Genomic DNA, 10,463 nt, shown 5'->3' with positions numbered 1-10,463 from the left:
CTTCCCTTACCTTGGTTTGGGAAGGTACATGAATATATATAGTTGTGTAAATGGTTTATGAACCACAAACAAAGTCAACGTTTGCTAAAATTTGGGGCGTTTGTTAGTTAGAATATCCTAACTTAAAGAAAAGAATTCGGAAACAAATTGATTAATAATGGAAAAAGGCTTGCTTTCTTCCACCTTTCATGGTCCAATGCCAATTTTCTTTGTGATTGATCAATTTGTCATGTGTTGAATTGAGAAGATATCTATACTGTGAACCTAATTTGTTCAAAGAAAAAAAACACTACAACCTTTTCTCCTTTTCAGCAAGGAAAAATGACATAACGTTCTTTTTTTTATTGTTACTCGGATAACGTTCTTTTTTTTATTGTTACTCGGATACCTTATAATTGATCAAACTAGGTTGAAAAAATAATTATTTTGAGAAAATCAAACTTTCTTATCTATTTTTTGTCTCGATAAATATGTATTTCTAAAATCGCATTTACTAGTTCCAAGTTTTATATTAGACTCGTTTGTCATCTTTGTCTCCAATTATTTTATTTAATTGTTGAAATTTACCGTAACATATCATTCATATATAATACTAGGATGATAAAACATTCTCATCAAACTTATTATAATAGATACAAGTCTAAACTAAATATGTTGTAACCAAGACTAAGAATAAAGCAATCAAATATCTAGTGCTTGAGATTTGGTTAACCTACAAACCAAGTTATAAAGTTTTTTAGTTTATGCTCATTTTGCAGTTTATTTTCTACAAAAATTAAATCCCTTCTAACAACAACCTTGTGAGTTCACTAGTGTAGAAAGCTCATTTACATTACAATTTTGACGTTGAATGGCCTAAAAATAACGACAAAAAATATGTACAGTGACATTTTGGTAACTAAGTGAAGACGTAAAAAAAAATATCATTCATTTTTGCACTTAATGTAGAAATGAATTTTTACATTAGTTATGGTGAATCAATGTAAAAAGTTTGACTTCTTTTAAAACACCTTATTCATGACACTTTTCTTTTGTGCCATTACCCATTTGTCTTCTTCTTTGTTCATGATTCGTGTTGTCACTTTTGTGTTTATCCCTGAGCTTAATGTCACATCCCCCAATCTCTGTCATCCATGTGTCACCCACTCCCCCTACCTAGTCGACACACCAAATCGTTATTGCTCCCACCTTGTGTCTCTTCTTGTGTCTCATCTTGTGTTATGTTGTGTGACTGTTATTGTCCTAAACTGCCCCCCCAAAGTTGCATTAAGTCGTCCTGCATGTTGTTTTCTAGTTGTTGCACATTAAAAATATCTTTTTTATCATTTTAGTGTTACACATCGAGAAATTCTTCCCACCGCTCAAACATGTTTTATACATCATTTATTTTTTTTTTAGAGCCGACATAATGCTATAAGAAAATTCGTTATTACCTACTAAAAAAATCCGTAGATAATAAAAAAAATTTGATAAGTAAACAAAATTATCTACGAATTGTAAAAAAAAAAATTCATAAATAAATTAGACATAAATATCTACCAGGAGATTTAAAAATTTATAAGTAAATTCATATGTTGATATTCGTAAGTAATATCAGTATCTAATTATATAGATATTATTTATTGGATTTATCCGTATATAATTATTTATAAATTTATTTTTAAATTGTGCATTAGTTTACTTACAAATTAATTAAAAAATCAGTTATTGAAATATATTAAATTATATGTAAACATCAGAAGAGATCACGCATGGAATGCGTGTTTTGATTCCAAATCAAACTTTAAACATTATATAATAAAATATTGTTATTATTATTAAAATCCTTAATATTAATGTTAATAATCTTAATATGATTAATAATAATAATAATAATAATAATAATAAAAGTATTACTAAAAAATAATATTAATAATATTATATTTCAAGAAAAATATTAATTAATTTTAGAAATTAAAATAATTAGTTATTATATTTTAAATTATATATTATTTTATAAATTAAAAAAATTGATATTAAATTACTTTATATTATTAATAAAAAATTATAAAATAGTTTCTAAAATTGATATATACATTACTTACCAAAAATTTTAGCTACTAACATTGTTAGATACAAATTTATAAATTATTTTATAATTTTTATTAATAATATAAATAATTTATATAAAAATAATTTTTAATTTTTCAAATATTATCTAACTTAGTTAATATAGTGACTAATTATTTTTTGTCTCTAAATTTGATTGTTATTTAATAGTTTTTTTAATATTAATATTAATATAACACTACAAGTAAATCATTAAATAGAAACCAATTTTAGAAACAAAAAATAATTAGTTGCTATAGTGACTAAATTGGAGACCATTTTAAAGACTAAAAAAATTAGTGGTTTCTAAATTAGTTTCTATTATTGGCAAATAGTTTCTAAATTGGTATCTAATTAGTTATCAATGTTTTAACTACCAATTATTTAGATTTCAAAATTTGCGGGGAAGATGTTGATTTGTGAGGATTAGAGAAGATGTGTGAAGTTATTTGGATCGAATGATGATAGAGTAATTATGTGAGTATGGTTGATTGAATTTGTGATGATGTGATAGTTGGGAGGGAATTTAAAAAATATTTTAAAGGTGTAAAATGTAAGTTTACAAATTTATCATTATTATTAAAAGTATATATAAATAATGAATTATTTTTGTGTGTAGGTTTGAGTTAATTAAATTTTTCTAATATATAATATCTATAATTAATTTTATTTTTAATAAAAAATTAAAAAACATAATAAAAAATAATTTTGTGTTAAACTGAAATGAATTTATTAAATATATTAAAATTTATGAAAATAATATTTGTTATTATATATTTGTTATTTTATATAACTATATATGTTTTTTTATATTATAATTTTATTTTATTATTTTCATCATTTATAAGTATATTCAGTACAAGAAAAAATAATTTTAACAAGGTTTAATTTTACATTACCAAGGATTAAAACTTCCGCTAAGTCATTTATCCAGGTTGTAATTTCCCCGGTTAAACCATCCCTAAGGAACATGTTCTCTAGGATTTTGGATTTTTTAAACTTCAGAAAACGTCTTTTAAAACCTCTTATACATATCATAAGTTTAAGAACCTTCGTAAAATACCGTGTATTTGAAAACCTCCGTAAAATATCATGGGTTCCAAAATCTTCGTAATTACCATGGGTTTCCAAACTCCCGAAAAATATCATGGATTTCAAAATCCTCGTAAAAGACCATGAGGTTTAGTACCTGTATAGAATACCATGAGTTTCAAAACCTATGTAAAATACCATAGGTTTCAAAAACCTCTATAAAATGCCATAGGTTTCGAGACCTCTGTAAAATACCATAGGTTTCGAGACCTCTGTAAAATACCATAGGTTTCAAAACTTTCATAAAATACCATAGGTTTCAAAACCTCCGTACAAATATCATAGGTTTCAAAACCTTCATAAAATATCATAGATTTCAAAATCCATATAAAATACCATAGGTTTGGAACTAAAAACATTTAATTTTACTCAAAAATTAAATAATTAACTAAAACATTTAAATTTTCATACAAAGAAATTTTTCATGATTAAATAATATATTCAATAAACATTGTCCAAAAAAGATAAATATAACGTTTAGTTGTATATTTAAATAAACTAACGAATTTACAACTTATAAAAAAAATTAAAAAAATGAAGTTTGGTGCATCTTGATGTCCTCTATATCTTTATTCTTCAATAAAGATAAATAGTTGAATAACTCAAAAAAATTGACTTAATTAATAAGAAACAAAGTTAGAATGTAAAACAGTTTCTTAATTATCTTTTTAGAGTATAATTTGTTAATCAGTATTGATAGATTACACCAACATCACCTATCTCAATAACTTTCTTCATGTCAAGTTCAGCCAAATCAAAGTCAATCAGCTACATATATGTTTGGACTCTTTTATAGAGGGTTTTCACGTTTGTACTCTCAAGGTCTAACACTTACCAATTCATGCCAAAAGTCATTAATTTTACATAAAAGGCTATGTTAATGGTTCCCAAGGTAGAAAGATAGAATGTACCTTGATAGACAATTTCTCTGCTTCTTTATAGTTTAAGTTCATATAAAATTATTAGTTAGTTCTAACATAATATTATATAAATACTTAAAAGAATTAACAAATTGGTGGGACAATTGGACATCGGAACATTAAATATTATCATAATAGTGATATTTCTTGTAGTACACACAAGCAATATACCAAATTATATTTTAAAAAAATATATATTTAAGCATAGAAACTATTGAATACAAATTAATATTACAGAAAGAGAAGGAACTTCAAGAAAAATTGTCTTAACAGCTTGGATATCCAATAGCATCTGCAGGACTCAGTTCAACAGTTTGTTAACATCTTAAATTGGGTTGAGGAGCTCCTTGGAAACATAGATTAATATAATTAGAAAAATTTAATGAAATATCAATAATACAGTTTAAAAACAACGGCAAGTCAGACTCACAGCCAAAAGAAGCAAGAGCAGCACGAAGAGCATTAATGAAAGTATCATTAACCATTGTATTATAAATGCTTTTAGTGGATATTCATATTTTAGAATTTAATAGCGTTAAAAAAAAGAAAAAAAATGTAAATTCTATTAAATATGGTGAATGTAAGCAAATAAAATCCAATAGTTTGGAAGAATGTTAGAAAGGCACGTTCAAGCTACACCAGTAAGTCTTGAATCTCTTGTAACATGTTTCACTGGCTTCCTGAATATACCAACTCATCATTAAGTCACCTTTTTTTGACATATATTTGATGGTAGAATTAAACAAATAAAGAAAAAATCAAAATCAAAATATGATAAATTACTCTAAAAATCCCTTGAAACAATAGAGTAGTAACCATACTGTGGTGTAATATCATAAAAGTAGAGGATCGGAGCTGATGAGACCAGAGCACCAATGGCCATGTAAGGATATTTGAGCCTAAACCATGAAGTAAGCACTGCATATAATATAATAAACAATATCAGCTAACCACCAAAATTTGCTTTCTAAATTGAATTTAAACCATTATCCTAGCTTTTTCCATTTCAATTCATCAAAGGCACCATTCAACTATTCGCCAATGCAACAATTATCACTAGCTGCACTTCCAATTTTTTACGCCAGCGCTGAATCAGTTTTAGAACTTCTTAATTCAACCAACAAAGTACTTACAATGCTAATTTGACATGTCTCAAGTTGACTTCTGTAAACTGTTTTCACCTTTATCACTCACCAGCAGCGTTTGGGAAAATCTGCACCAAGACAAACCACTTGGACCTTCTAGAGTGCATCAACTCTTCTACTGGACCAGCAACACATCACCAATGAAGAAATGTTTAGGCTGCTAACGAACTCAACTTCCACCAATTCCAGCGCACCAATTTCATCGTGAATTTTCCAAATTACCAAATTATTACTTCGCCAATCTGCTTCCTTACAACAAAATTGAATCAACGAAGTTTAATTCCCAAAAACACTGAACCGCCAATTTCTCAATTTTTCAAATACAAACTTTTAATCACACTACTGCCCTTGTCAATTGAAATTTTAAAATTCTGCACCAACAATACAATTAAGCTAGAACCAATTGAATACAACTTCCACTTTGTAATTTTATCAAACACGTTTTCTGCAGTTTTTTCAAAGCTCAAAACAGATTCACAATTACATTTAATTTTTCACCAAATAACAAATTTAGAACAAGAAAAACAGTAGCTCTGCTTCACCAGAAACTCAGTCAAGGAATCAATTCACAACTTCTCCCCAACACTTCCACTGAATCACCAATGATTCACTCAAAAAATTTCAAGTATCGTTAATCAATTTTACCTGAGAAAAACAAGGAGATTATCTTGAGAAATCCACTTATCTGTTTTTCAAACTTCAAATTGCAGTTTCGAATCCAACTCCTACGTCGTTCGTAGTTGAAGACGAGATCGCATGCCCGAAACCTGAGTGTGCTCCACGAGAATCGCTTCAGCTCCGATTTTAGCTCCTACGAGAACTGCCGGAGTCCTCGTCCAATTACTGAATTTAATCAATTTTAAGTTTCCGGTCGTCTTCTCCGTTCAACTTTCTGATTACAGTCGCCGGAAGCTGCCACTCCTTTGTCACACCGTTTCAATGTTCTCCAATCAAACTCACTTACCTATTTAAGATGAAGAAAAACGCAAACCGTTCACCCACTTCGTTCACCGAAAATTCCGCTTCCGTTCACCGATTTAGGTTGTCGGAAATGCAAAAACATTCGTTCTTGACTATTCCAACACCACACCGCTTCAATTGGATATCGCACCGAACTGGCATTCATCACCGTTGTTTGCATCATTTGAAGGCGAACCACTGGCCACCTATTATCCGCCTCGTGCACCGATTTCATTCACATCGGAGTTGTTCCGATTCAAATTTCATGAACACTCAGAAGATGAAGAACAACGACGCAAAAAGTAGAGAAAAATTTTAGGAAAATCTGAAAACCTAAACCAAATCTGATATTCGCACCACTGGATATACTGTTCACACCACAGATCCAATGAGATTTCCAAACCGGAAAATTTTCAAGAATTTTCAAAAATGAATTTTGGAGAAAATAATAATGAAACCTAACTTTTAAAGAAAATTGCTAATGATCAAATAGCAAAATTTAAGAACTCAAAAGTGAAAAAAAAACATTCAAAAGCTCTAATCTATGAACAATTTTGAAATTTTGATAAAACATATATAAATTAAATAAATAGATAAAGCATATATTAATTATGTGTCACCATAAAATCATTACTCACATACTATTTTGATGAGGTTTTAGAATAAACCTTTAGAATTTAATGAAGGTTAAAAAAAATTGTTATTTTGTTGAGGTTGTAGAATAAACCTTTGAAATTTAGTGAAGGTTAAAAAAAAATCATTATTTTATTGAGGTTTTAGATTAAACCTTTGTAACTTGACGAAGGTTGAGACAACCTCAGTTATTTTGCTGAGGTTTTAGAATAAACTTTTATGAAGGTTAAAATAACCTCCGCTATTTTGTCGAGATTTTAGAATAAACTTTTAGAATTTAACTAACCTTAAAAAAAATCTTTGTTAATTAAATTAAGTCATAGGAATATATTAACCTATACTAAATAACTTTAGTTAAAACTTTTTTTTTCTTGTAGTGTATGTTGTTATTAATAATATAATTAATTATTTTTGAAATTTTTAAATAAAATTATGTATATTGTGTGTGTATATATATATTAGTAATTATAATAGTGATAAAATAATTAATATTATTAATATTTTGAATAATTTATATTATTAATAGTTTAAAAATGCTTGAAAAAGGGATTTGGATAAAATGCAAGAATTTTAGGTGGAATTTCTGCAAATCTCTTCATTTATGTGAATACAAAAAATGTTGTCATCCTCCCCCCCATCCGCTCTCCCACCCTCAAAACTACTTAAACAAATACAAGAAGCATTCGCCCATCCATCCCTCCTCATTGCACATATTTAGAAGTAAACATAATATAAAGGGTGTATTTGCTTCAAGGTGTGCATTGTAGAGGAGGAAAGAAAATAATGGGTGGAAATCGTTTCGATTAGGTTGTATTTGAATTGAGGAGGGGAAGTGTGTGGACTTAAGGAGTGGATGTGTGATGATTTGTAAGGAAAGTGTGAAGAAAGTGAGTGTGTTTAGATTAAGAAATGTTTTAATGAATTTGTAAGGAAAGTTTGTGAGTGATATGATGGTTATGAGGTATTTTAATTTTTTTAAAGATATAAAATATAATATTACAAATTTATCATTCTCTTTAAAAAACAAAATAATCAAATATTAGGTATTTTTGTGTATATTTTGGTAAATTAAAATTATGTAAGTTATTTTCTTTAAAAAACAAAATATAAGGTTATTTTGTGTATAAAATATAATATTACAAATTTATCATTCTCTTTAAAAAACAAAATAATCAAATATTAGGTATTTTTGTGTATATTTTGGTAAATTAAAATTATGTAAGTTATTTTCTATATCATTAAATAATTAATTTCAAAAAAAATATATGAGTTATTATGTAAAAATTATAAATTATTATACAGAAATAAATAATTTAAATATTTATAAATTTAAAAATTATAATTAAAAAAATAAATTTATATTAAATGTAAATAGTATTATTATATTTATAATAATTATTATTATATAATTTGTTTATTATAAATAACTAAATATTTTTTGTATTAAATTTTTTATTTTATTATTAATTATTATTATTACATTTAATTAAAATATTTGTGTTAGTTCAATTTATGTAATCATTAATATATGTAAAAATGATAAAATTGAAAAAACTACACTAGTGAGTTGATTTTTCATGACCTTCCCTTCATTACATAGGGAGAAGATATTTATTGTTCAGGAGTTTACACAAATCCCTAGATCCAAATGAAAGATAACCTCCTATTCTCTGCTGGTGAAGAGTAAGTTACTAGAAAGAAGCATGCCTCATGATGAGAAAGAGGATGAAAGCCACATAAATAAGTATGTATTAGTTTAACATTATAAATTTGTTTTTGTTTGCATAAAATTTATTTGTAAATAATAATATTAAAATAAATTTTAAAATTTATGATTATAAGTTAATATATATATATATATAAATATTATTTCTTTTGAATAAAATTATATTGCTAAATTTATTATGTTTATGATAAATTAATCAGATAAATACTTACATTAATATATAACATCAATATTACGTTATTAATATATATATATATATATACTTTATTAGTGTTTAGTAAAAAAAAAATCTTGACATTATTTTTAATAAAATATGTTAGATGAACTGCAATATAATTTGATATTTTTTGAATAGATCATTTTATAAAAAAAATTGTAATTTATGATTGTTTTTAATAATTTTTATAATATTAACATCATGCATAATCATGCATGTTGTTTTTCTCATGTAAAAACTATTTTTTACATCCAAATAACATTAATTACATTAAAATTATTTTTAAAAAAATCATACCAACATTTGACACCACTTATAATAAATTAGAATATATATATATATATATATACTCAATTATTCATATTGTTATTTATTTAAATATTATAAGTTTTCGTACTTGTTTCTAATACATTGTTATATTAATAGCTTATTTTTTAAACATTATATTAAAAAATATATTTTAAAATAAAACGAGAGACAAAAGCAAATAATTTGTAGGATATGAAATTTATTTTGTAAGTTTATAAAAATATATAATTAAATAAAATTTACACAAAAGATGTCTCTTATTTTATTTTTTAATTATTTTTAAAAATAAGGATAAATTTGTAAAGTTTCATTTTTAAAATTTAAAAAAAAAAGTTCTCTCACACCCTTCACATCATTCACAAACTACAATACATTTTTCTCACAAATTCACTCTATCATACTAAAATCCAAACAACATCGCTTTTTTCACATTTTCCTCAAATCCTCACACATTTCCTTTCCAATCCAAACACAACCTTAATGGACCCATAACAATAGTTAATGTTTACTCTCCATGCAATTATAACGAGTAAAAGAATATGATCATTGTGTATAGGATTTGGAGGAGAATTCCAAAGGAGAAGTCAAGTAATGAAAACAGACTGAAATGGCCTATGAAATAAGTGGACTCACAATGAAGGTGAAAGGAGATATAGAAGATGTAGTCGTGTCAAAATAGGAATATCAAGTCTGAGATAGGAAAATTGAGACTAATCCAACTCTCAGTGAAACATGGTGGAAGGTTGATGGTTTGAGGAATTAAGGTGAAGATCTGAGATGAAGAACAATCTACAAGTGCATTCTCATTATCAAAGGTTAAAATATATACACACAAAAAAATGAATATAGAAACAACAAAAAATGAAATATGAAAAAATGGCATGCAGAAGTAGCTAAAGTTTCACTATTTTTTAAAAAATATTAGTGCACGACCTCCTCTAGTTTGAGTTTCCTCAATGCAGCCAAACACAAAGTATGAAAAAAATTTAAGTTATGAAGAGGTAAAGGTGCTACAATTAACAATAACTAGCAACAACGAAGTAATGAGAAATAGGCATGATGTTTTAGTCTAAGTAGCAATACACTTGATGGAAAGGCAACAAAGCGAAGTGGCAGGAGATATTCTAAACAATAAAATATTAAAGGCCAGGAAGTAAAATAAAAGAAGTTAATAATGGCCTAAGTACATGAGGTAGTTGTGTAGCTAATAATAATTGTCTTTGTGAAGTTTGAAAGGGAATGTACCATTATTGTGTGATAAGCTAATTTTCTTAACATATAATCATACACAATTTTGTTTATATGGATTGGAGCATTTCAAAGGTTGTTATTTACAATAGATAACACTTTTGTTAGAAAAAAGAAAAAGAGAG

The 10,463-nt window shown here is 26.3% G+C and overlaps 1 long non-coding RNA gene across 4 annotated transcripts; it reads right to left on the bottom strand.

The window, feature by feature from the left end:
- Positions 1 to 4,635: 4,635 nt before the first annotated feature.
- LOC137828227 (uncharacterized) lies at positions 4,636 to 6,540 on the bottom strand. 4 transcript variants are annotated; one of them, XR_016523379.1, is made up of 4 exons: positions 5,891 to 6,540; positions 5,295 to 5,487; positions 4,922 to 5,018; positions 4,636 to 4,780 (listed from the first exon to the last, which is right to left on the bottom strand). It is a non-coding gene; the product is annotated as an uncharacterized LOC137828227 (long non-coding RNA). The 4 variants fall into 4 exon arrangements; XR_016523377.1 differs by lacking the exon at positions 5,891 to 6,540 and having other exon boundaries at positions 5,234 to 5,487; XR_016523378.1 differs by lacking the exons at positions 4,636 to 4,780; positions 5,891 to 6,540 and having other exon boundaries at positions 4,848 to 5,018; positions 5,295 to 5,435.
- Positions 6,541 to 10,463: the final 3,923 nt, after the last annotated feature.

The sequence above is a fragment of the Phaseolus vulgaris genome, chromosome 7 (genome assembly GCF_051622355.1).
Source record: "Phaseolus vulgaris cultivar YP4 chromosome 7, ASM5162235v1, whole genome shotgun sequence".
In the NCBI taxonomy this organism is placed as follows: domain Eukaryota; kingdom Viridiplantae; phylum Streptophyta; class Magnoliopsida; order Fabales; family Fabaceae; genus Phaseolus; species Phaseolus vulgaris.
This window is presented reverse-complemented; position numbering and strand designations above follow the sequence as displayed.